The sequence below is a fragment of the Sphaerodactylus townsendi genome, linkage group LG01, assembly GCF_021028975.2.
Source record: "Sphaerodactylus townsendi isolate TG3544 linkage group LG01, MPM_Stown_v2.3, whole genome shotgun sequence".
Taxonomy (NCBI): Eukaryota; Metazoa; Chordata; class Lepidosauria; order Squamata; family Sphaerodactylidae; genus Sphaerodactylus; species Sphaerodactylus townsendi.
In genome coordinates this window covers 172,897,398-172,923,508 of record NC_059425.1, presented here as the reverse complement: position 1 = coordinate 172,923,508, position 26,111 = coordinate 172,897,398, and the positions used below count along the sequence as shown (strand labels likewise).

General features: G+C 43.8%; 1 protein-coding gene across 4 annotated transcripts in view; it reads right to left on the bottom strand.

Annotated features, from left to right (window-relative positions):
* The window catches only part of FBXW11 (F-box and WD repeat domain containing 11), a 145,651-nt gene that overhangs the window by 93,269 nt on the left and 26,271 nt on the right, over window positions 1-26,111 (bottom strand). The window lies entirely within an intron of this gene.

Sequence of the window (26,111 nt, the reverse complement as noted above, 5' to 3'; positions counted from 1 at the left end):
CAGGGTGTTTGTGAAGGGGAAGGAGACTGTAACCCCCTTTGAGTCTCCTTACAGGAGAGAAAGGGAAGGGTATAAATCCAAACTCTTCTTCCTCTTCTATTGTTCACATTTTAAAGCCTACACCAGGGCTCCCTTTAAAAAAAACCCAAGGAAATGATTCTGCCGAAGCAGTTCTTGATGGATTACTCCCCAACTTTCCTCCTCACTTTCATTGGTCTAACCATCTCAGTATTTATGAGTTCAGTGAGGAAATGAGCCCTCGAAACTGCAGCTCATAATGAAGGCTAATTAGGCTGGCGTATAAAAACTGCTCCTCCCCCACAGCACACCCACAAAAGTTATGTCTTGTTTCAGAACAGAATTTCTGGACTTGAACCTTGCATTTCTTACTGCCCTTTACATGCAGTAAAACAGCAAATTGTTTTTTATGGTCGCTCATGATAAAACCAATTAGTTTCTCTGCAGCTAATTCTGACGGCACATCCCAAGATTCATTGGCTTCCCCAGAAATGAAACCAGGCTCCATAGTGCAAGTATTTATGAACAGCCTGTCGCATTACATTTACACCGTTTAAACAACTCTGCTGGGAGTCAGACACATGCTTAATTTAGAGGAAATGCTATTAATAGGGGTTAGTCTACAATAGGCAGTGAGGACTGGAAAACCCAGATGAGTTAAATTTGTAAGGCAAACAGCTTAATGAAATTTAGAAGATATATCTGACTGGCCATATAAACTGTAACAGGCCACATCCTTGTTATGGATACATACATGAAACACAGGGCAACTGTCCCATCCCTCACCTTGCCCAAACAAGACAAGTTCAGGATCTATTAATAACTCATCCAAATCAGGCACTAAAACTTCAGAATGGTTCGCTGGCTTACACATTCATTTCATCAACTTAGAAACTCATCTCACAGTTTATTCAGCCATTTGCCGACAAGCAGCAGGCAAACCTCAACTGCAGTTTGACCCATGCCTCCCATCTACGTGTTGCTGACTTTCACTCGTGCTACACTTTAACCATCCTGCTGAAATCGAAACACACACAAAAGTCAAAAGGGCCACAGCTCAGAGAGTTACTTGAAGCGCATCCCAAAAACAACTGCACGTGCCCAGCGGAGCTTTAATTGTTTTCTCTGGCAAATGCTGCCCATGCCCGAGAAGCTGCTTTTGGAACTCCCCCAAGTTTCAAAAGCAGTCTGCTAGGCTGGAAGGGGCAGGAGAAGAGTGGAAGAGGTTACGACGACAAACACAAGTCTCTGGTATTTTGCAGTCTGTGGTGCCCACAGGTCAGATGGCTGAATGCAAACTTTTCCTGACAGTTTCCTTTTTGGCAACGTCTCCCTGCTGCCCCACACTGCTATACCAAATTTTGGAACATTCCAACTTTAAAAGGCAGGCTGAAGGTGCAACAAGGCGTCCCCGGGGGAAGTCTTACAGGACTATTGGATGTCAGGGCTGATATTTCTGTACTAAAGCAAAAGTGGAGATATGGCAGAGGTGGTGAGCTCAAGTCGCTTCTTTGGAGATTCCAGGATAATGCTCAGGAGAGAAAACGGGAGCTATCATGTTACTCAGACTACGTGCGTGTACACATATGCACACAGAGTTGGAAGGTTCTCAGATGCTTAATTATGTGGGCTTCTGAAAACAGAGATTCTTAGAAATCATTTTCCAGGCACATTTATCAAGCTCACTGAAATGCTTACATTTGCTCACTGAAATGCTTACATTTAAAAATTCAGTTTAATAGATTATTGCTCACCAGCCCACAGCTCAGTGGGTAGAGCATCTGTTTTGACTGCAGAAGGACCTTGCTTCAGATCCCTGGCATTTTTAGTTAATGATCCAAGCCAGCAGGTAACAGGAAAAAGGTGTGTGCACTGTGAAGAGTCACCAGCTGCCAGCATAGACAACACTGGGCTAAAGAGACCAAGAGTCTGAACCACTCTGAGCCAAAGAGGTGCAGGGCCCTAGACTAGCTTTTGGGGGACCCCGGTTGACGCCTACACTCAGCCATGGAAGCTTGCTGAGTGACTTTGGGCCAGCTGCACACTCTCATCCTTAACACAGGGTTGCTGTGAGGATAAAAATGTAGGAAAGGAGTGTCATCTAATACCGCTTTGAATCTTCATAAATGATGCTACATACATATTTATACTTCTGCTTTCTATAAAAGCTTCCAAAGTGCCTGCAGCGTTTTCATATTTAAAATACCCTTTCCTGAAAGTATAATTCTCTCTGCTACTGAATACTATATCGATAGGAATGCTTATGTTGTTTAAAAGGCAAATCCCTGAATTAACTATTTGTGCAGGTGTAGGGGTGCTTTCAAGTCACAGCTGAGTTATGGCGACCTTGTACGGTTTTCAAGGCTTGTCTTAAGCAGGGCAAGAGCAAAGTCGCTTAAGGATCAAAACCCAGTTTGCTTTCCAAACAAACAAATAAAACAAGATAATTCCCACGAAACACTGTAGCCTAACATGTTACTAATAGAACAGGTCTAGTTTAGTGAGCGTTATTTATTTTAAATAAGTTTCAAAAGAACTGATTTTGAAAGAGTTCAAAAGCTAGATAAAAAGGGTAACAAGGACCACTTTGTTAACCAGTTTCTACTCCCTTCGACACCATTAATCCAGTTTACTGTGAGCCACAAAAAGGTGACTGCACAATGCCCCAAGGCAATAAAAGCCAACACTGGAAAGGAAAGAAACACACACACACACACACACACACTGCGCCAGTGGTCATCTGACCTGGGAGAAAATTCCTTCTCAGACCAAAACATGCCAGCCAGTTAGTCCCTGGGTATAAAGAAACTGCTCCCAATCACTCCCTGGCAAACAAATATTTATTTATTTAAGCTACTGATAGAACACAATTCACTATATTGTGCCCCATATGGTGCTTCACAGTGTCACCATAAACATCTTCAAAGACCTTCATTATAATGGCTTCATTCCTTTCTGCAGGAAAAACAGACCAGACCAACATTGCGTGAAATCATATATGAAGAGAATGAATCAGGATACTAAAGGGGACTAGCCTTGATCAACACGAAGAGAAACAAACTGAGCTCTGAAAAGTGAAATATTGTTTAGTCACAAGACTAGAAAGTGTGAACTTTCTGAACAGCAACATAAAAGGTCTGGTTATAAGACTCAAAGAATTCACAGTGCAATTCTATGGCTGATTACTCACAAGGTCTCCGCCGCACACCCAGTTAAGCGTAGCTATCCACTTGCAGGACAGAGAGAGTGCTGTCGCACTGTGGACGTACACCCGGGGAGAGGGTGTCCCAGCAAATGTATTTTGATATTTTTTAGTGGTTTTTTTTACTTTTATTCGGCCGGCAGGGGGCGCAGTTTTTAGAATAGTGGCACCAAAATTTCAGGAAATTGTCCGGCGACACTCCTGCTGATACCAGCCAAGTTTGGTGTAAGTTTGGTTCAGGGGGTTCAAAGTTATGGACCCCCAAAGAAGGTGCCCATCCCCCACTGTTTCCAATGGAAGCTAACAGTAGATGGGTCTACCTTTTGAGGGTCCATAACTTTGGACCCCTTGAACCAAACTTCACTAAACTTAGGTGGTATCATCAGGATAGTCTCCTGCTGATACCAGCCAGGTTTGGTGAAGTTTGGTTTGGGGGGTTGGATCCCCTCGCTCTCTCACCAGCCTGCCCCACTGCAAAGATGACAAAAAAACGGAACAGTGAATAATAACCAACATGTCCCAAAACAAAAGACTCCATGGTGAATTATCCGTAGGACCACAGTAAGATCACCAAGCATAATGGGCCAATGAGAAGTTACTCCACTCTAAACCCATTGTTTTTAATGGACTCAGACTGAAGTAACTGCCTGGGGCTTCACTGAGTCCAAACGAACTGATGAGTTTACATTTTCTAACACATTAAATTAACAAGGATGTTGTGCTATCCTGTACTTTAATTAGAGGTTGTTCCTTAAATAATCTCAATTCCCTATTTCCAGCTGGATCTTTTTAGATTGCAAATTTTCCCGAACGATAACTCAGCTTTGTTTTGAGTAATCTGCAAGTGCATGAAGACAATCATACCAAATCTTGCATCAAGCTTCACAGAACATTTTCATATTTAAACTTGGCATGTTCTACAAGTGACTAAACTGCCATAAACAAATCAGGTCATTAGACTGACTCAGTAGCATCTACTCCAGTGGTTCTCAACCTTCCTAATGCCGCGACCCTTTAATACAGTTCCTCATGTTGTGGTGACCCCCAACCGTAACATTTATCCATTTTACAGATAGAGAACACTGATGCAGAGAGTCTTAGGTGACCCCTGTGAAAGGGTCATTGGACTCCCAAAGGGGTCCCGACCGCCAGGTTGAGAACCACTGATCTACTCAATAGCAATAGCTCTTCAAGGTCACAAATGGGGTCCTTTGCTACCCAGAAACTCTCAGGGACTGAACAAGCATAAACTTTTGCAAGAACTTTACAGAAGAGGAGGGGAGGCATAGAAACCTAATAAATAATAATAAACTTCCATCAGATCCTCTGAAGATGCCAACCACAGATGCAGGTGGAACATTAGGAGAAAATGCTACTGGAACATGGCCACACAGTCCAGAAACCCCACCAACACCCCAGTGATTCTGGCTGTGAAAGCCTTCAACAATACAATAATAATAAAAACACCTGCTGCACCACAGACATGTGGATTCCTTGCAGAAGAAATCACAAAGCCTGCAATTAATTTGAGTCTAGTGACACCATCAAGACCAACAAAGTTTTATTCTCAGTATAAGCTTTTGTGCGCAGGCTTATACCAAGAATAAAACTCTGTTGGCCTTAAAGGTGCCACAGAACTCAAACGTCTTTCTGCTGCTTCAGCAAAACACAGCTACCCACCTGCATCTATCTACAAATTATGTTGTTTCTTGACACTGTTTTTCTATTGGATTTTCAATATTTATACATCACTTTTTAATGAAAAATTAAAAATTTCCAAGGCAGGTAACAAATGAGAAAACATAACTTCAGAGGATGAGAATTGTATTTCTGCGTAAGCTAAAACCCTATTCTTGCCCTCATTGTTACCCCCTGTTGCTGTAGATCTTCTGAATGCACTGAACCAGAGATCCTCAACTCCCCAAGACCAGCATTTAAGGGACTAAGCAGGGCTGTAGCAGAAGGGGGCGGGGGGAGGCGCCTGTTCCACAAGCAGAACTCCACTCACAGTCCTCAGGATCCAACACAGTGTCTTATTTGAAGCTGTGAAGAAATATATTTCACTGAATCCTTCACAGAACAAGTTTCTTGAATAATGGATGACATTTCAAGGCTTGATGAAATGCACAGATGGAAGTTAAATCCAAACCTTTGGCACAAGCCACGTTAAAAATATCCTATCAATTGTGATTCACTGCACCATCATTTATATGGCACCAGTAAACATGGTGCTTGACAGACCCACTTAAGTTAAAAAGTCACAGTTTTATGTTGAGAGTAAATTACAATCTACATTTTGGCACTGGGAAGGAGAGAGATATATGAGCAATCATAAATGCCCATGCAGTTTCTGTGGGTGGGTAAAGACTAAGCCAAAGGATCGGGAGAGGGGAAACTAAGGTGGCATCACTTAGAGGAGTTTTGCAGGGAAGGATCCAGGCAGGTATGTGGGGGACACAGAAATGGAGATTGAGCCAGCTAACAAATAGGAAAACTTGATAACTGTGTGTGAAACTGTGTCAGGCATATATATATAATACTAACCAGGTGGAAGTGTGAAAGCCTCTCCAGAACATTTACCAGCATCCCAGTCAAATTATGTTTTGACTGGTAATGGAAAGATTGCCTCCATCTCAAACAACCCCAGGGGGGGAAATCACCTTGAGCACAGGACAAAAATTTTCCAAAGAGGATGGATTGCTCTCTGCAATGCAGCTATTTCCCTGGTAAATCTGTCAAGGTACTTTACAGAAATGTTAAGTCTCACAGTAGGAAAAATGGTTTCTGCAGCTTTAAACTTCAGACGGTGCTTAAGGATTGTCCCTGGTCCTCACCATTTTTAATCCCACAGGCAACTTTTGAGTTCTGGAGTGCAACCACAAAATGGCTGCCACAAGAGACAGAGCCAACCACAGAATGTCAAGAAGGGAGGTCATGCGTCACTTCAACAGTAACTCTTCAACATTTTACGCAAAAATTCTGTTAAGAGAGTGCTTTTCAAATAAATATATTGTTTTCTGGCACACACACAGCTTAATTTCGCATAGTAAAGATCATTGAGCTGTGGTGGCAGCTACTGCGGAAGTAGCTTTTCAAACATCTGCACAGCCAATCAGATCGTCAGTGAGTAAGTTCTGCCAGCCCCACAATGTTCTGAAAATACTCAGTGGGTTCCAGGAAAGGTGATGGCAGCCATTGTGGCAGCTATTGGTGCCACCATGTTGGGGACTCCTGAGCTAGAGGATAACTGACTGCCGTATAAAGTCAACCAAGCAACCAATGTTTTAAAAAGACACCAACAGTAACTTATTTACTTCTAAAGCACGTACTAATTTTAAAGGTTAATAACAGACTTAAACAATATCCAAGAACATATCTATTTGAACAGTTGCACCAGGAGCCTCAACTGTGGGCAGTTTGTCCAATCACTCAGCTGCAACTGCGACATTTCCCCTGAGATTAACCCATGAAGGGAGCACAGCCATTGGCCAGAGCCCAATTACAATCACACAAAAGGCTTGTGCTAATCCAGGGAAATTTTGGGTTCTGCCCCCACCCCCACCCCACCACACAATTTGCACAGCTTGACTCTTCCCCTATGCCACATCACACAGTGCTTTTGCATGCAACCCCTTCTATTGCCACCACTTCAGTTTGGCCACAGTTTGCAATGCAGAAAACAAGGCTGGGGTTCTACATGAGATTCCTTCCACTTGTGTTCTTTTTATTTTGCACAGCAGAAGATTGCATCCAATTGGCCAAGCTGGCAGGGACTGATGAGAATTGTAGTCCATGATCATCCGGAGTGCCATAGGTTGGCCACCCCTGGTAGAAGATAGCAAGAAACAATGTACTGGAAGCCAAGCATTTCCAGCAGTGCCAAAACAGCTGGTTAGCTATGATAAGCGCATTTTCTTTTGTCCAAGGCAGCCAAGGGGGCCTTTATTTTTGAAGAGTTACATTTTCATCTACTGAAATGTCACAGCAGAGCCGAAGGTTGTTATGGCACTCGCGCACATCGTTTTCCAACCATGAAAAACAGATTTGTTCTTCAAAGCAAGGCTGGCATTTTATGTGAGATGAGGGTGTCTACGGCATTCCAGAGGATGAGCAGCTGTAGCAATGAAGTAGGCGCGAGGGTGCGGCAATCTCAGCTTCTCTCATTTGTCTCCGGCCCTTCTTCACCCACTGCGCAGAGTAGGATAAGCCTTCACTTCTAGGATATTTTAGTATTTCATTATTCGTTGTTTTAAATTTTAGACTATAAAGCTGGATCCCACCAGCTTTCCACCAAAAGGAGGAGATCAATTGCCTTCCACTTTACCCAGCAGCACCCCAAGACTTCTGAGAACTTAATGTTGGTGTTGCAGAAGTCTCAAATGAAGACATGGGAAATTGGGGTGGGGGGAGAGGGAATAAACAGGAAAATTGTTCATATTCACCCCACTCTTCTCTCTCAGATGAACATCAGCTGGGTACATCCCAGCATATATATTCCTTAGTCTTTTCTTGTACCTATGAATTCACTGACCTGCTTGTAGTAAGAAAAACAGCAGCACATGATTCACCTCATTCACTTGAGTTCCAGACCCATCTTTTGTACGGACAAAACGCAAATCTTCGTTCTACTGCAGTTTTATGCAATGTGATTGGTTTACCATTTGGGCTGGAGCTTACTATCAAGGGTGAGCAAACCCCACTGCATCTCAAACCATAACAGAAGTGCCAACCACCAACATGAAGCACTAAGCAAACATGTCTCAGACTCCCGAAGTTCCAAATGAAGTCACAATACAAAAGATTCTGCACTGCTAAGAATGGAATACTGGTCCCTCCTAGTTGAAAATGGAGGAGACAAATAATTTTACTCCCTTCCATCATCCCTTCAACAGATATTTTTGCATGTGCTGTTTAGTTCTTTCCCTCATTCTACAGCCGCAGCCCAATTGCATTATTTTCTTACTTAAGAACCTTTGCTGTTAGACTGAAATGTATATTTTGTAATCCACTAACTGACTGACTGAAAAGTTTATCATGCTTGTAATCCGCCTTGGTTCCCAGTAAGAAAGGGGCACTATAAATGAAAATAATAATGATCAATACCACCGTAACCTTCCCTGCAGGCAGAAAACAAGTTGCTTGTCGCATCACTGATGGGGTACTCCTTCTCAGTTGGAAGACTTCTGTATTTGTCAGATAACCCTGCTACGTATACCAACAGAACAAACCAGCTCTATTTAATAAATCCAAGGGAGTGAGTGGACAGCTTTCATTGTAACTCCACAATTAAAGTAAAGGCTTTAGTAACAAACAACATTGTTCTTTGGATGTCCTCCTTATCCTCAAATGGAAGCAATGTTTGTGGTAAATGCAACGTTTCATCATTACCCAAGACAAGGACATCCCGTTTCAATTAAAATGTTACTACAGGATGTAAGCTGCCAACCACCTGGGAAAATGCAACTGTAGGTCCTCCGCCCTAATGCTGAATCAGCTATGATAATAGAGTTCAGTTTGAAATGACTGATGAACGCAGTTATTGAGGCACAGGGTCTGCCTCACAAAAGCTTCCACAAACGGACTGGTGTTAAAAAGCTGAATTAGCAGTGATCCTTACAGAGGCGTGAGACCTTGAGAAACACAGAGGGAAAAAACAACAGAGAAATATATTATTTGCACCACTTTCTGAGAGTTGCTTTGAGAACCTTCTTGCCCTTAACCACTTGATAACAGGATATAAAGAAAGCATCTAATTATATTTAGTCCACCCTACACAGATCTAGGGAGCACCAATGCCTTTGCCGACAATTAAATAAGTGATACATGTATGCATGTATGAAATATGCCCTGATGATAAAATAATAACTGTTGTCCAATGGATAGATAGACATCAACCACCAAGAGGAGAATTTTGAAACATGCCCCCCCAAAAAACTCGGAAAGGAGGCTCACACAGTGCCTGTAGAACATGTGATTTCCAATGGGAACCGGTGAACCACCAGGTATGTATTGAAGAAGAAGAAGAGGAGTAGGAGGAGGAGTTTGGATTTATATCCCCCCTTTCTCTCCTGCAGGAGACTCAAAAGGGCTTACAATCTCCTTGCCCTTCCCCCCTGTGAGGTAGGTGGGGCTGAGAGAGCTCTGAAGAACTGTGACTAGCTCAAGGTCACCCAGCTGGCGTGTGTGGGAGTGTACAGGCTAATCTGAATTCCTCAGATAAGCCTCCACAGGTCAAGCAGCAGAGCTGGGAATCAAACCTGGTTCCTCCAGATTAGATACACGAACTCTTAACCTCCTACGCCACTGCTGCTCTTAACCTCCTAAGCCACTGGGAAGCATATCCTATCGAAAAACAGAAAAATCTGATATATAATAAAATGGATGCCAATGCTACTGCTCCTCTACAGAGTGTAGTCGGTTTCAAATCTTGAGACCAGCCATACTAAAGATAAAGCAGTATTTGAGCAAGACGGAGCATGAGAGTGAAGATGCTTTCTTCATATATGAATTGTAGGTACAATCATAAAATCTAGGTGTTGAAGACATGCAAGCTAGCAGCATGTTCAGAGAAACCTTCCTCTACTAGCCTTGCCACTCAATCTCCATGCAGTTAACAGTTCAGATGAGATATTACTCAGTGATGGATGAAGGATTTCTTACATGGTTTGGGCAGACTGGAGGGAGCTTCCATAGAGAAAGAACAGCTCCAGTAGGCCAGAAAACCATGGCTTCTTGGACCATCATGGGCCACTGTATATCAGTCCCACCTTCTTCTGTTTGAACTTTTCATTTTTGGTAAAAGTAGGATTGGGGGGAGAGCATAGAGAATTCCTGTCAACCACCACTGAGACACAAAGAAGTCTATCTGATGCTATCTGATGCTTTGAGACACAAAGAAGTCTATCTGATGCTGGCTAAAACATAACAATAGTTCACTCCTGTTCAATATGCCGAGTAACCATTCATGTAGCTCCTGCTGCATCAGTCTACCTGAATGTTCAAAGAGTCATGGATGTGTTCCACTCTCAGAGAGAAGTATTTCTCTGCCCACCTCAAAGAATTGCAGTCTCCTGGATTAGCGCTGTCTCCCTTTCCCTAATTCACACGACTTTTTGCTAACAGACATTCAGCTGATTAATCTTGTTTCGAAAGCGATGTAAGGTCAAAGAACACTTCTGAGCTCTAGAGTTAAAACTCCAGGTGACCTTCATCTGAATCCAGCAACTCTGGACAAGGTCTAATGGGCTACCCATCCAGAGACATTGGCATCTATTGTGATCTGCAGGTGGGTCATCACCCGCATAGTTTTAATTTTCAACAGGTGATACTTGACAGTTCATCATTTGAATTCCTGGTAAGAGGTGCTGATCCATCTTCACTCATATCTCAAGCACAATAGGTTTCTGATGAGTGTGTGGCTTTGATGCTCCATCTTTCTGCAGAATATTTTCTGCCCTATAATAATAAATATAGTCTCTAGCTATAGTTGTCAAGGTTGTTGTTCTACAAATCAATCATGTTAGATGGGCTAATAATGGAATATGGACAAAAACCTCAGCGCTTGAAGATCATCCTTATTTGTGCATGGTTATTTGTTGTCTTTTTAAAACGTTTATTTAAATCTGAATTGGTCAGAATCACATCTGCTGCCCTGGATGAACAGATGAGTTTCACTGCTTCAATTAGTTTCTGTGTTTTGTTTGGAGAAAGAAAAAGCTTGCTCTGGATAAAATCTGTGATGACTCCCAGATAGTGAACCACCTGAGATGCAATAAGCTCTTTGGATCGTTTATGAGAAAGTCATGAAGTGTATGATGTCTTCCACATATTTGAGGGCCTTGTGCTTCTTGGAAGTCCTGATTAAGAAGTCATGAAGAGGGCAGATGGTTGCCCCAACTCCTTAGGCTTAACATTACAGAGGCTATCAGCTTGGAAAAGAAAGGTGATTGGTTTTGATCAAAATAAAAGTATTCTCACATAGCTTGCTTCAAAGGAAAGGTCAGGACGCAAGACTTGGATAGTTCTTTGGTCATAGGTAACCATAGGTATGGTTGAGGTCACCGCAGATAATTTCATGGAGTACAGGCAGGCATCTGATGTGACAGCTGCAATTGTTTCGAATCTCTGACGGTATTCTGCCAAGCTCTTGCTCAGGTGGCAATAATCCTTCAAAGGTTTCCCAAGCCACGTAAGAAATCCTTCATCCATCAGAGAAGCACAACTTCTTGGGATTTTCCAAGTACTGCATCAAGCGCATCTTCACTGTCTTTGGGGAAGCCATTCCAGGCTCCCAACTAAGACATCAAGCAATGAAACTGAGTGGGAATTAGAAACTAGGGTGGAGGGAAAATATAATCACTCGGGTGTTGTGGTTTTTCCGGGTTGTATGACCGTGTTCCAGTAGCATTTTCTCCTGATGTTTTGCCTGCATCTGTGGCTGGCATCTTCAGAGGAACACGGCCATACAACCCAGAAAACCCACAACACCCTAGTGATTTCAGCCGTGAAAGCCTTCGACAATACATTGGAAAACACCATATAATCATTTAACACATCCCTCATGAAAGCACAGTGAAGTAGGAACCACCCATACTTTTTTTCCCAGTAAAGATAGCTGGGAAGGGAAACAAAGCAGCCGACTCCTTATTCTCAGAAACCAACTTTAGGTGCTCCTTTCTCATTCTTGTGGGATTCTGGAGAATGATCTCCTTCAGGGGCAGAAATCTACAGAATTTTTAAAGTTTGTAGAGGCCTGCTGGGCCTTCTTGCTGTTTTTAATCCATTTTACAGAGAATACCTCTCCTTCTTATGTTCATGTATCTTCTCCAATGAAACAGATTAGAACAGGCTCTGGGAGTTGACAAATTGCCCCTCCTCCCCCGAAATATTTGGCTGCTAGGATCTCCTCCTTTGTGCCTGTGCCTATTCTCTGTTTGTCCTCTGGGTTGTTTCTTTGCGTGTGGGGTGGGGTGGAGGTGGAGATTGAAAAGTTTCTTTGCCCCTTGTTCTGCCTTGCTGCTTGTATGTTTTTTTCTTGCCCACCTGCGCCATTTGTGGCAATATCTAATGCAAGATCAGTGGAAGGAGGCTCTTATGGTACAACACCTTCCAAAGGGGAGCTGGGAGCAACTGTTTGCCAGCCACAAAACAGGAGGGCCCTGCTTAAATGCACACCCAACCAAGAAGAAGCATGAGATAGATTTTGGTGCCATATTTTCAGCAGACACAAGCATACTTTTAGAGCAGCTTCTCATGGCAAACTAATGGGATCCATGTCCAAAGTGAGCTACAATGAAGTAGTGGCTCCCATTGATTGTTCTTTGTTGAGGGAAGAGAATTTATTCCTGTTTTTTGAAACCCCCAGGTTTTTTAATCCAGCTAGACAGGGGGCGTATCTGCCAGAGGGACATGGGGTATCATATGTCTCCGGGCGGACGTCATCTAATCTCGTGGGGGGGGGGGGCACTGGGCCTGGGCCGTGCTCACCGGCTCCAGACGGTAGACCTGGCCGCCTTGCCGGCTCCGGGCGGTAGACCAGGGTGGGGGGGCAGGGGGCGGAAAAAATTCAGATTTCGCACCCAGGCTCCATTTTGCCTAGACATGCCTCTGCAGCTACAACATTTTGTTCTCTTGGTACTGCAGCCTGAAAGGGCCATTGGTGAGAAGAGAGTCTCAGGTGTCCTCCTCTCTTCAAGTGAAAAAGTGCAGTTGAGTCACGTCCATTTTTGGCCCACTGATCATGATTGTTCTGTGAAGCAGCTGCAAAGTAATGTTAAAATTCCACAAAACAACAGACAAACCCTGGGATTCTTTGCAGTCTTGAAGGGAAGAGCAATTCCTTAATTAACTCTTTGGCTTCTAGAAAATTTCTCAGGAACCATTAGTTTATGCCCAGGCTTTGCACTTAATCCCTAGTTATTCCCTGCAGTCCTATTTTCTCGTTCTTTTGTTGTTACAGTAAAGAAAAATAATTTTAAAAAATAAAACTAGCTCTGAAAATCTTCTATGAGAAGCATTTCTGCATAATGCAAATAGTTTACATGGAAGCTTTCAGAAGGTTTTTTATATATATAAACAAAAAGAATTGCTCCCAGGAGCCTCAGGGTGGCATACATTTTCATTATGTAAATGCCTTTCACACGAAGACTTTTGGGACCAATATTTCTTGGCTCACCATACCCAGGAGGAGAAGGAAAACAGAGGGGCTTTTAATGGGAAGGGAGCAATTAGGATATATGCAAAACCTTGACATAAGATTACAGTTGAGGGTTGAGGCTTTCCCTGATTCTGACACTCCATAGCTGCTGCCTTCATTTTCTACGAGGCTCTGGATTACCATGGGCTTCATGCGCCTTAAAAATCGCAGTGGGTTAGGCTCTTCGCATACCACTAGCTCTATTAACCTGTTGTAAATATTCTTCCGAGTAAGAACAACAGAGCTAACAGCATATCCAACGCACGGCTTAAGCCTCATTTTAGGACAGAACTAAAATGTAGGCTGGGACGAGAAGGAAGGTAAACAGAAATTCCTCACATGCAGGCACTGAAAGCAGACTCCACAGACTTTATTTATAAGTGAACACAATTGCAAATATTAGGCATTCTAACAGCCCCATGGAAAGGAGGAGTCGAATCTGCTCTGGGAGTGGTGCATCAGCTGTGCTGGCAAGATTTGCCCACCCCGGGGCACTTACCCGTGCAGAGGGGCAATCCTGCCAGTGAGCAGCTGCTGCCACCCCACCACCAGAACTGGAACGCAGCACTGGATGTTGCATCAGTATCCCAGTCCCGCTGCCAGAGCGGGAAGGGAGAAGCTGTCATAAGTCAGCTCCCTCCTAGCCTTTGCTTGCGTTATGCCAGCAAGCCACTGGCCATACTTAAGCCAGCCTTTTGGCTGGCATAAATCCAATGAGGACCACTGAGGCTTCTCGGAGGCAAGGAGGCTTTTTGACTTCCCCTTGCCACCAGGAAGCCTCTTTGGGGGCTGCAGCCGGGCACCCGGCTTGTGGATGGGGCTGCCAATGAGCTACATGAACACCTTTGTTCAGTGATAAGGCAAGCTATATCAGCGCTTATGCTTTATGAGGCCTAAACAGAACCAAAGTGCAGTGGAAACATGCAATGTGAAAAAATGTTTCACCAACAATCGTGATTAACTGGACAGATACGGATTATTTCTAGTTTAATATGGTCACAAGTCTAAGGGCACCTGAAGTCTAATAATCAATTACATGTTAAACCAATAGTTTTTTACAGTCTTTCTAACGTGTCCACACTCAGTGTCAGTGAGTTACATACATTCTACAGATCAGTTTAGTTCTGCTGTGCCAAAACCTGCCTAATCATTTTACTGTATGCTCCAAGAAGCCTGCGTGTATTATTTCCAAGTGACTTGGAACAAAATAGTCTTACACAGTAAATGAGATAACAGCCGTCAAAATCTTTGCAAAGGTATTACTTGCTTTAGCTATTTTGGAGCTCGAGAGAAACCTCTCAGAAATTAGTCAGCACTTTATGCAACAAAGAGGTTATTATAAAAGGTTCTAGACTATTTCTTCAACAGACTATTTTAAGTAGCACATTATCAGGATTTGTCTTTAAAGCTGAATTTAAGCAGCAGTAATCCAGCAAACCCAAAATATAGCTGATGTTCACTGTCATTAAGTTTGAGTGTCGACTTTTGGAATATTCAATCACAGCTTGATTTAGAAAATGTGTCATTTTTAAGTGAACAGATTAACAAAAACTTTCAATTACTGAGGTAAGATATACAACACTTCAATTCCATTCTGTTTTCTATAAAAACTGGGGGTGGCTGAGGCTAATGAAGACCAAAAAAATAAGAGGCTGAATCCTACAATCTGTCTCTAGTGATTGAAGACCACTGCCATTGTGATGAGATGATGAAGAAGAGGAGTTTGGATTTATATCCCACCTTTCTCTCCTGTAAGGAGACTTGAGGTGGCTAACAAGCTCCTTTCCCTTCCTCTCCCCACAACAGACACATTGTGAGGTAGGTGGGGCTGAGAGAGTTCCGAAGAACTGTGACTAGCCCAAGGTCACCCAGCAGAAATGTAGGAGTGCGGAAACACATCTGGTTCACTAGATAAGCCTCTGACACTCAGGTGAAGGAGTGGGGAAACAAACCCGGTTCTCCAGATTAGAATCCACCAGCTCTTAACCACTACATCATGCTGGTAGAGACTGCCATTGATAACCTCCCATAGCATATTCCCTGCTTTGTCCCTCCAGACGACCAGGAACAGAAGTTTGGGCCACTGCAGGAAGCAGAAGTCTGCTTCGCTCCACCAGCAATTCTCGCAGGTTACAAGCTCAGAAGTTAAACAGCAAGGCGTTTCTATTCCACTGTTTGTTTATCAAGACTCAAGAGACAAATGTGGGTTCAAGAGAATAAATAAGGGGTTAGATCCCATGAACAGAGTCATATTACTGTCTTCACTCAGAGTCTCTTGGCCTCCAAAATTCTGCTACAGGGAGGGGGGGAGGGCTTCTGGAACAATAGCCCATGAAGCACATGCCGGGGGGGGGGGGGAGTGTCAGCCAAAATCACTCTCCCTCACTCTTTTCTAAGCTTTTGCTGTGTTAGCGAAAGTTATTTTTACCTTGTAGAACAATAGGCCTTGCAGGATTAAGACCTTAGCTGCAAGGTATATTGTTCTACAGAGTAAAAAACAAACAAAAACTTTTGCTAACACAGAGAATTCATAGGAACTTAGATCTATCCATTATCTATAAGCACACAAAGTATTACCCTGTTTCCCTGAATATAAGACATCCCCTGAAAATAAGACGTAGTAGAGGTTTTGCTGAAGTGCGAAATATAAGGCATCCCCCGAAAGTAAGACGTGGCAAAGTTTTTGTTTGGAAGCATGCCCGACGAACAGAACACAGAAAAATTAAGACATCCCCTGAAAATAAGACATAGTGCATCTTTGGGAGCAAAAATTAATATAAGACACTGTCTTATTTTCGGGGAAACATGGTACATACACCTCTCCCCATGAAGAGGATTGGAAACTGAAAGAATTATTAATTTATTTAAAATATTTATTAGCCCCCTTTCTTCCTTGTGAAGCTCAAGTCAGCTTATGATATTAATAAAATACAAAAACAAAATTACATAAAAACCCAAATTTTAAAATCACAGTTTAGGACCACTTCAATCAAATCCAGCCTCAAATAAAACCGTCATCAGCTGCCTCTTGAAAATGGAAAATGCTGTACAGAGATGTGCTGCCATCCATAAAACAGGTCCATTAAATCTTCTCAAAATACTTAACACCCAGTGCAGTGATATTACAAAGGCAATAATACCCACCCACAAAGGGTCAGGCAGTCACTTGAAAAAGGATCCTCTAACACAGTACGGAAAAACGCTTATGCTGTCAGACAACAGCAAGAGAACAGTGCTGCTAAAACCCAGGAAGAGTTGAAGCTGCAAGAAAAGCCCTTTTTACCCAAGCATAATTCCCTGAAACATGGAAAAGCCAAGCTACAGTAAGCAATCCTGAACTACAGGTTCATCAATCCTGAACTACAATTTACCAGTAACCTCAGATGGCTTCCTTTACAGATTTAAAAAATCTGAGTTTTTAAAATCTAAATCAAATTTTTAAAAAAATAAAATGCTTTCTGAGGAAAAAATCTTTCTAAAGATAGTTTAAATGGGTTTCCGTTTAAGATGCATTGTAGTCCAAAGGCTATTCATCATGAGATAAGGATTAGTTTTTAATTATGTCGTGTGAGTGTGTATATTCATGCAATGTTTATTTTTATTTTTTTGGTAAATAAATTCCGTTAATCCTTTCAGTACGTCATGCTCTTCCAGAGGTTTCTGTAAGATTATTTGGGGCAGTTTTTTTCATCTAGAACAGGGGTAGGGAACCTGCGGCTCAAGAGCCGCATGCGGCTCTTCTGCCCTTGCACTGTGGTTCCACAAGCCGAGCTGCCAGCCCCATCCTTGCCCACCCTGCAGGCAGCAGGGCAAGCGCACTAATTGCCCGCGGCCAGCTGGGCCGCGCTGGGCGGGTGCTTTCCCGGCGGCCGGTGAGGCCGAGCCACCGGCTACATCCTTGCCCTACCGCCCACTACGAGCAGCAGAATGCGCACCAATTAGCCACGCCAGCCGGCTGGGCTGCGCCCGGAGCTCCCTCGCCCGCCCGTTGGCCCAGGCGGCGGGCACTCGCCCTAGCCGGTTGGCGAGGCTGTGCCGCGTGCTTCACCCTCTCGCCCGCCCTGTTTGAGCAGGGCGGGTGCTTTCCCGGAGGCCGGCAAGGCCAAGCCGCTGGCTTCATAATTGCCCGCCCTGCAGGCAGCACGGCGGGCACACCAATTGCCCGGCTTCCCCTCTCGCCCGCCCCGTTGGAGCGGCAAGGCCGAGCCACTGGCCCCATCCTTGCCCGCCCTGCAGGCAGCAGGGCGCACGCATCCATGCGCTTCTCAGAATGAGCGGAGCAAAAGGTAAGAAAACCCAATATATACAGTGTTATCTTTATTTTAAATGTCAAAAATTATTTGCGGCTCCAAGTGTTTTCTTTTCCCGTGGAAAACGGGTCCAAATGGCTCTTTGAGTGTTAAAGGTTCCCTACCCCTGATCTAGAAGACATCATCACAGATGCTTGCTTTGGCAGTTCTCAAAACTGTGCATTTGTGTCTGCAGAGGTAACGTGCCTCTTCTTCACAGCAAAAATGTTATAAAATAAACATACAAAATTGAGAAAAAGACCCATTGAGCCTTTGCAAATCAATGCATACAAAATCAACCTGTTGCCTCTTGTGCTAAGTTTCAAGAAGCTGAATGAATAGAAGATTGTTGGAGTGTAACAGTTCTGCACAAGGAATTCAGTGTGAGGTAGGAGGGTCAAGCGGTAACAATGGAAGTGAAACCTACTGAGTAGACACTCCACAAGTCTTGGGATCTTTTTGTGTATAGCCTCACATTTATCGTATTATTCTCTCCCTGAAGTAGAAAACCTATAATGGAAGTAGGCCATAAAAGAGATCCAGTTTGGGAATGTTTAAATGACATTCCTCTACCTATGGGTAAAGCAGGCATACATGCAAAATGCAAATACTGCGACAAAGAAATGCAAGGTCTGGTGGCCTGAATAATACTGGAGATGGTTCCCCTTGCAATTATTTCATATATGTACTTCTAATAGTATAACCAAATCAGCATTTGACATAACTGTAAAACTAATCCAAAAAGTTATTATTCTAAAAATGAAACCATCTGGTTGCAAATATGAAGATTAGACGAGAAAGAATGTCTTTAGTTATAAAACTACCGTGTTTCCCTGAAAATAAGACAGTGTCTTATATTAATATTTGCTCCCAAAGATGTGCTATGTCTTATTTTCAGGGGATGTCTTATTTGTCTGTGTTCTGTTCATCGGGCATGCTTCCAAACAAAAACTTTGCTATGTCTTACTTTCGGGGGATGCCTTATATTTCGCACTTCAGCAAAACCTCTACTATGTCTTATTTTCAGGGGATGTCTTATATTCGGGGAAACAGGGTATGATTGAAATCAAGTCTTTCTGACTAGTCATTTAAATCAATTTGATTTAAATCAAACCCGCCCTGCATTTTAAGCATACATATGTCCCTGAAATAACTACATGGCTTGTTTTATTTGCGTTGGACACCTTTTACTGCTGTTCCTCCAGATGTTTATAATTAAGGGGTTGATTTTTTAAACACCATTTTAAGTCTGGAAACTTATTTTAATCTGTTAATAGATTTTTATGTTAGGTTTTATGTTTTTATGCTGATTTTAATAAACATATCCTAATATTTTGTTTTTATTATTTTTATTTTGTAAGCCACCTCGAGCAGGTTCCTGGAGAGCGGGCAAACAACATTCCCTATATAAACAGAAATAAACAATGCTAGAGGAGGTATTTATTCCATTTATATTATGAGGTCCTGATTTTGAAAGCAAAGGGGGCCCAGGGATGAGAGTTACAAAACGCCTTGCTCCTGCTTCCCCACAGTGTCTACCCCAAGTACCTTCTTCCCATATGAGCTCATTTCCACTACTTAAGTTCGCCTGTTAGCCACGGGCAGGCAAAGTTTTTAACACCTCTTTCCCATGTACCTTTTCTGTTGTAGCTATCAGAGCCACTCCCTGTTTCATGTAGAGTTTGGACAGATCCAGGTTTTAACAAAGAGACCTTGGTCTTGCCCCCATATTTACCAGCATATTCTACTCTAGCTCGTAGACATTATTGGGGGGAGGGGGAAAGATGGATTATTTGTTGCCAGATGAGGGCCTGGAGTCCCAATGCTCCCCTCCTCCCCCAGATTTCACTGGGACCAACAAAAGAGCAGCTGGGAACACTGACAGCTCTTTGTTGCAAAATGTGATTGTAAAGGCAAACAACAAGGGTGCAAAACAATAAAAGTTTGTTCATGCAGTTACATTTATACTTTGCCATTGTCAAGGGTTGCAATAAACTTAGTCAAGGAATGCACTGTCGAAGGCTTTCATAGCTGGAATCAGCAGGGCACTGTGGGTTCTCCGGGCTGTGAGGCTGTGGTCTGGTAGTTTTTGCTCCTAAAGTTTCACCTGCATCTATGGCTGGCATGTTCAGAGGCATGTCACAGTGCCACAGACAGAAACACATCTCCCCGTGACATGCCTCCGAAGATGCCAGCCTCAGAAAAAAGTTAAACATTAGAAGCAAAAGCTACCAGACCACAACCACGCAGCCTGGGAACCCCACAACACCCAGAATGTGCATTACTTAAGAGATCTGTTTCACTTCATGTAGGATATTGTCCTGTAATGCTTTATTCTAAAAAGCATTAGATCTGTGGGTGCAGATTAACCAAGGTTTGATTCCCACAAAAACATTAGTAGTGGCAGATATCAATGCACCTAACTGCATGCACAAGTTCAAGCACAAGTGATTGAAACAAGGATCTAGACAGTTGGTCATCTGGACGAATAGGAATTAACCCCAGCTCCTAATAATAACACCACATCATAATGAAGCCTTATTTATTGCTTTCTGAACCCTCAAGCCCTTCACATAATTGTTTCCCTCCTTCCCACGTTGAAAACTGATGGGAGAAGGCAGCTTGGTTAAGGGTCCAACTGAGTTCATGGCAGAAGCAAGATTCAGACCAGGGACTTCCCAAGTTGCAACTCAAGAAATCAACTCTAGCCCTCTAAGAAGCAAAAAAAAAAAAAAAATCTTCTGCAGAGGCTGAGCACAGCAATGTGTGCATTTTCCCAAACAATCAAGTCTGAACATTTGATTCCTTCTTTTAAACCAATTCATAAATATTCCGTCTATGTGAAGATCAACTTTCCATATGACACCCACAAACGCTTAAGTCCGTTCGCCTAATAGTGACTTCAAAATGAGAACAGTTGTCTTGTTTGTTTTTCTAAAAAGCCCCCAAAAGTAATGCCTTTGCCAAAGAAGGGTTAGCTTCCACAGGAGCAGGGAAAATATCTGCTTTTGTTGAAAAAGTTGGCAAGTGATAAAAGACAGTAGACACTCAGGCAAAGCATGTTTAAAGGAACAGTAGAAGATGTGCATGAGTAGGTTTCCCCCCCTTCAGCAAACATGGGTATGCTTTCTGCAAAGTCCAGCCCTCCTCCTAGGCAAGGCCATTCTAAAGGGATACATTTGATGCTGCGCCACTGCCACGACATTGATATACATTCAAACTGTTTGCTCTGATCTCTTATGCCATCCATCACTATATTACCAACTTCCACTTCTTTCAATCGAAAAAAAGTTACTATTAACTCCTACCCAGCTCACTGTATTGGATTCCCAGAAATGCAAATAAATTACAAGTTTGGATATTAAGCACAAGATCAGAAATGTGTATAGAGTTGTCCAGGTGCAAGAATTCCAAGCCAAAAGGATAATAGCGGGACTTGTTGCAAACACTGGTCATTCAAGACAAGGGCTTCTTTGTGACAGATGGGCTCCCACTTCAAGTGACTGAAATCACTGGTCAGAAACAGGGTTTCAAAGGCTATGGCAGTGGTTCTCAACCTGGGGGTCAGGACCCCTTTGGGGGTCGAACGACCCTTTCACAGGGGTCGCCTAAGACTCTCTGCATCAGTGTTCTCCATCTGTAAAATGGATAAATGTTAGGGTTGGGGGTCACCACAACATGAGGAGTTGTATTAAAGGGTTGTGGCATTAGGAAGGTTGAGAACCACTGGCCTATGGAGACCTGGCCAATAAGTGACAAGTTATAGGGTACAGCAGGGCCCCCAGCGTGGTGCCTGAAAGTGCCAAGACGCCCACCAAGTGTTTTAAGAAGGATCTTTACTATGTGTCTGACAGTAAGCTGTATATATGCACAAAAAAAACCCCATCCCAAACCCCCTAAACAATATATTCAGTTTAAAAAGTATCCTGTTGAATAGAGTTTCTGCTGGAAATGTTGAAGAGTTACTATTAAAGTTTTGTATAACCTGACCCCCTGACATTTTGTGGTTGGCTCCTCTTCCAGGGGAAGCTATTTTGTGGTTTCACCACCACCCTATGTCAGAATGACCATTGGACACTTTAAGTGAAGGGTCCTTCTCCTCTGAGCCAAGGAGGACACCTCTTCAAAATGGGTGTTTTTCACCAGCTTGCTGGAGAGGCAGGAAGTAGAACTTCAGCTTCCTGTTCCTTCTCTCTCAGATTTGGGAGTCTTCCGAAAAGCAGAGAAGGTAAGGGCAGGACCACAGGAGAACCAAATAGGAACCATACAGAAAGAAGAATGAGTAGCTGGAAGGGGAGAGAAATGAAACCCGCCAGCTAAGAACTTAACTATCTAGCTAACAGGTAACTGAATGAACGTGGTAACTGTCCCAAGCCCCAACGTAACTTCCCCCTGAGAGAGTTTTCTCCTCTGTGCTTGTGTGTAACATCATGCAGGCGAGATGTCCTCCTTGGCTCAGAGAAAGTCCCTTCAAGGTAAGTCTCCAATAATCGTTCACCCCTGAACAGGTGGACATCTCTTCAAAGTGGGTTAGATTAGGAAAGTAGCACGGTATGCAGAACCACGCGGCCATAGGCCATGTCCACTGCACTGTACTTGTTGACCTTGTAGTGCTTGGTGAAGGTAGACACAGAGGACCAAGTGGCCACCCTACAAATCTCCAACACTGAGGTCTCACTGGCAAGGGCAGAACTGGTTCCTGCTGTCCTTAATGAGTATGCTGTAATGCCCTCAGGCGGGATAAACCTCAAGGCCCCATAGGCCTCCATGATGCATTCCCTCAGGCACCTGCCAATGGCACGGCTAGAGATCACTTCCCCCTTGTTGGGAGGGGTCAACGAGATTAACATAGCATCTGTTCGCCTGATTGCCTCTGTGCGTATGAGATAGGCCTTAAGGGCTCTCCTCATGTACAATGTGTGACAAACCCTTTCCTTTGGAAGAAGGTGACCAAATAAATCTCCTGTTGCCTGGGGAACCTGGAATCCACCTTGGGGCAGAAGAGGGGGTTCGTGCGGAGGACCACCTTATCCTTGTGAAAGACACAGAGGGAATTGTCTACTGAGAGGGTCCCCAGCTCTGAAATGTGGTGGACCAAGGTGACCGCCACTAGGAAGATGGTCTTGAGTCTAAGATGTAGCCTCCAATTGGCTAAAAGGGTGGTCTGGTTAGAGCACCAAGTTTAGTTTTTAGGTGGGAAATCTGTGGTACACTGGCTTGTCCTTGGCAGTCACCCCCTTGAGGAATCACACTATATGTGGATGCTTAGAAGTAACCCCCCTGTATTGGATTAGATGGCTGCTACCTGGTGCAGCAGGGTGTAGGCCTGTAGGACCCACTTGATACTGTCCTGAAGGAACCGCAAGATGGTGCCTAGCCCCAGGTTGCAAGGGTCCACTGACTTCCTGCGGTACCAGCGAGCAAAAGCCTTCCACATGGCGTCATAGATTCTATTGGTTGAGCTGCAGCAAGAACCCATGATAGTGTCAGTGACATCCTTGGGGTAGCCCTGCTCCTGTGGAAGCTAACCCTCAAAGGTCTCTGCTCAACCTCCAGGCAGTTAGCTGCCAGAAAGCTGGGTCGGGATGGTTGATCGGGTCCTGTTAGAGAATGACCTCTTGGAGGGGCAGAGTCAGAGGCTGAACAATCAACAGCTCCTTCAGGGAGAAGAACCAGGGTCTTCTTGACCAACGGGCAGTCACTACGATGACCTGTCCTTTCAGCAACCTCACCTTGCCTAACAACTCGGGCAAGACCAGAACCGGTGGGACTGCGTACAGGAGAGCCGAGAGTTATGAGGCTGTGTCCTGTGCTGATGGATGGAAGAACCAGGGGAAGAACCGGGGGAGTTGGTGATTGTTAGGGGAAGTAAAGAGGTCCACCTCCGGAGGCCCCAAGGTGTTGCAGATCAGCTGGAAGGTCTTCCTGTTCAGCTTCAACTCCCCTTCTTGTAGGGCCTGTTGACTGGGCCAGTCAGCCTGATCGTTTGAGGTCCCCTGGATGTGTTCTGCCCTGATGGAAGCAATGTTCTTCTCTGCCAAGGGAATGAGAACGTACCCTCCTTTTTGTAGTGAGCTTGATTTTGAGCCCCCCTGCCAGTTTATGTACGACTTGGCTGCAATGTTGTTGGTCCTTATGAGGATGTTGGGAGCCCTGTATGTGATTGCTAAAGGCGAGGAGGGTCAGACAGATTGCTCGTAGCTCGAGGCAGTTGACTGGGAGTTTGGACTCCTGCACTGACGAATGGCCCTGGACTGGGATCTCTTCTAGTATGGCCCCCCAGCCTGAGAGGCTCATGTCTATGAACATCTGATAGACATGACTCACCCAATAGGTTTTGCCCTGCATGATATTGCTGTGCTTGGTCCACCAAACTAAGGGCCCATTGACCATGCTGGGAACTACCAGCTGCAGGTTGATCTTGAGTGCAATGTGCAATTGGAATGGGTGTAGAAATTGGTGGAGCTTCCTGGAGTGGAACCTGCCCCATTGGTGGCCTCGGCAATGTGGCATTTAGTGGAACAGCAGTGGCATAGTCGAGCCCTTCGGGGGTGAGGCGGCTTATATATATGAATAAATACATACATATATAAATACATACATACATATATATATATATACATACACACATACATACATACACACACACATACACACATACATATATATATATATACACACACACACACACACACACACACATACATACATATATACACACACATACATACACACACATACATACACTCATATATATATATATACACACACACACACACACACACACACACACATACATACATACATACATACATACATACATACATACATACATACATACATACATACATACATAGTGCCTAAGAGCATGTGTAGTCTAATCTGGAGGAACTGGCTTTGATTCCCCACTCTGCCACTTGAGCTGTGGAGGCTTTTCTGGGGAATTCAGATTAGCCTGTGCACTCCCACACATGCCAGCTGGGTGACCTTGGGCTAGTCACAGCTTTTCGGAGCTCTCTCAGCCCCACCCACCTCACAGGGTGTTTGTTGTGAGGGGGGAAGGGAAAGGAGTGTGTAAGCCCCTTTGAATCTCCTTACAGGAAAGAAAGGGGGGATATAAATCCAATTCTTCTTCTTCTACTCTTTTTTGGGGTTGGACAACCAGGAACTTCCATTAAGCTCGCCAAGGTCATGAAGGGAGGTCCTAGCCTGAAGTACCAGAGTGATTAGTGACTTGGTTTTTGCTGCCTTCTTCTCTGTGATGAAGAACTTGTGTTGGGATGAGAATCACCTCTCTCAAGTGCTCTATGATCTGTGAGGGGTGAAGAGAGCTTTTGGCATAATTGACTAAGAATCTGTGCTCCTGCAAGCAAGCTTGAGTGTCTTTTTGGGTCTGAGAAAGGGAAGGAGCCCAGAGCAGTAGGTTGTCTAAGTACATTGAGCCCAGGAGGCTAAAAAAGTCATGGGTAAATGCCCCCCCCCCCCTTGTGGGGTGCTGGCTAACTAACTAGAGAGAAGAGGAAGTGGGGGGAGATAGTAAGGAGAATAAAAGACTAAGGCAGGACAGTAGCTACAAGACTGCTTCTCCCTCAGAAGCAGGAAAGAAATTAGGAGGAGGAGGGAACAGGAAGTTGAAGTTTTATACCCTGCCTCTCCAACAAGCTGGTAGGAAATACCTACTTTGAAGAGATGTCCTCCTGCTCAGGGGAGAATTCCAAAGGTGCTCATAGGCTTAAAAATATTATCTGGACAACAAGGAGTTGATTGAAACAGAAATTTCAAAGGAAGAGCTCCAGAAAAGCATATTAGTATGTGATCCAACAACTATTAGCGGTCTGCACACACTATAAAGCAATTCAAAAACTCCCTTAGGTGTCAAAGCGCACTGGACAGTTTTCAAACACTCTGAACTGACACCAGTATCAAACCTCCAGAAGTGTCTGGGAGAACAATTTTTCCCTTAGGCAAAAGAATGACCTGAACTTAAAATACACTGACGTTCCCAAGTCTCACATGAAGACTGTTGTAAAATGCACAGATTTTAGGGAGCAAGAGAAAGGAAATACTGTCAACTGAAAGGCTTCTCAATTGCTGTAAAGATTAAAAACCAGTCACATTTATTATGGAACTGTCCCTCGTGTACAAAAAGAAAGATTTGTCTTGAAGACAGGAGGAATGCAGGCTTTGTAGTGTACGCCTGATTTACTGCAGAGCAAATTAATAACGGCACCTAAATTCCAAGTTCTGCAGATCTAACTGCAAGCATCTCACAGAACAGAAGAGCACATCTCAAACAGCAGGGTTGAAAAAAGTTTCAAGGAAGATGAGTGTATAGACAGGACAGGAACATTTTTGCAGGCTAGGAAATGTGTGGACTTATTTTGCAAGGCTGGATTAAAGGAAACAT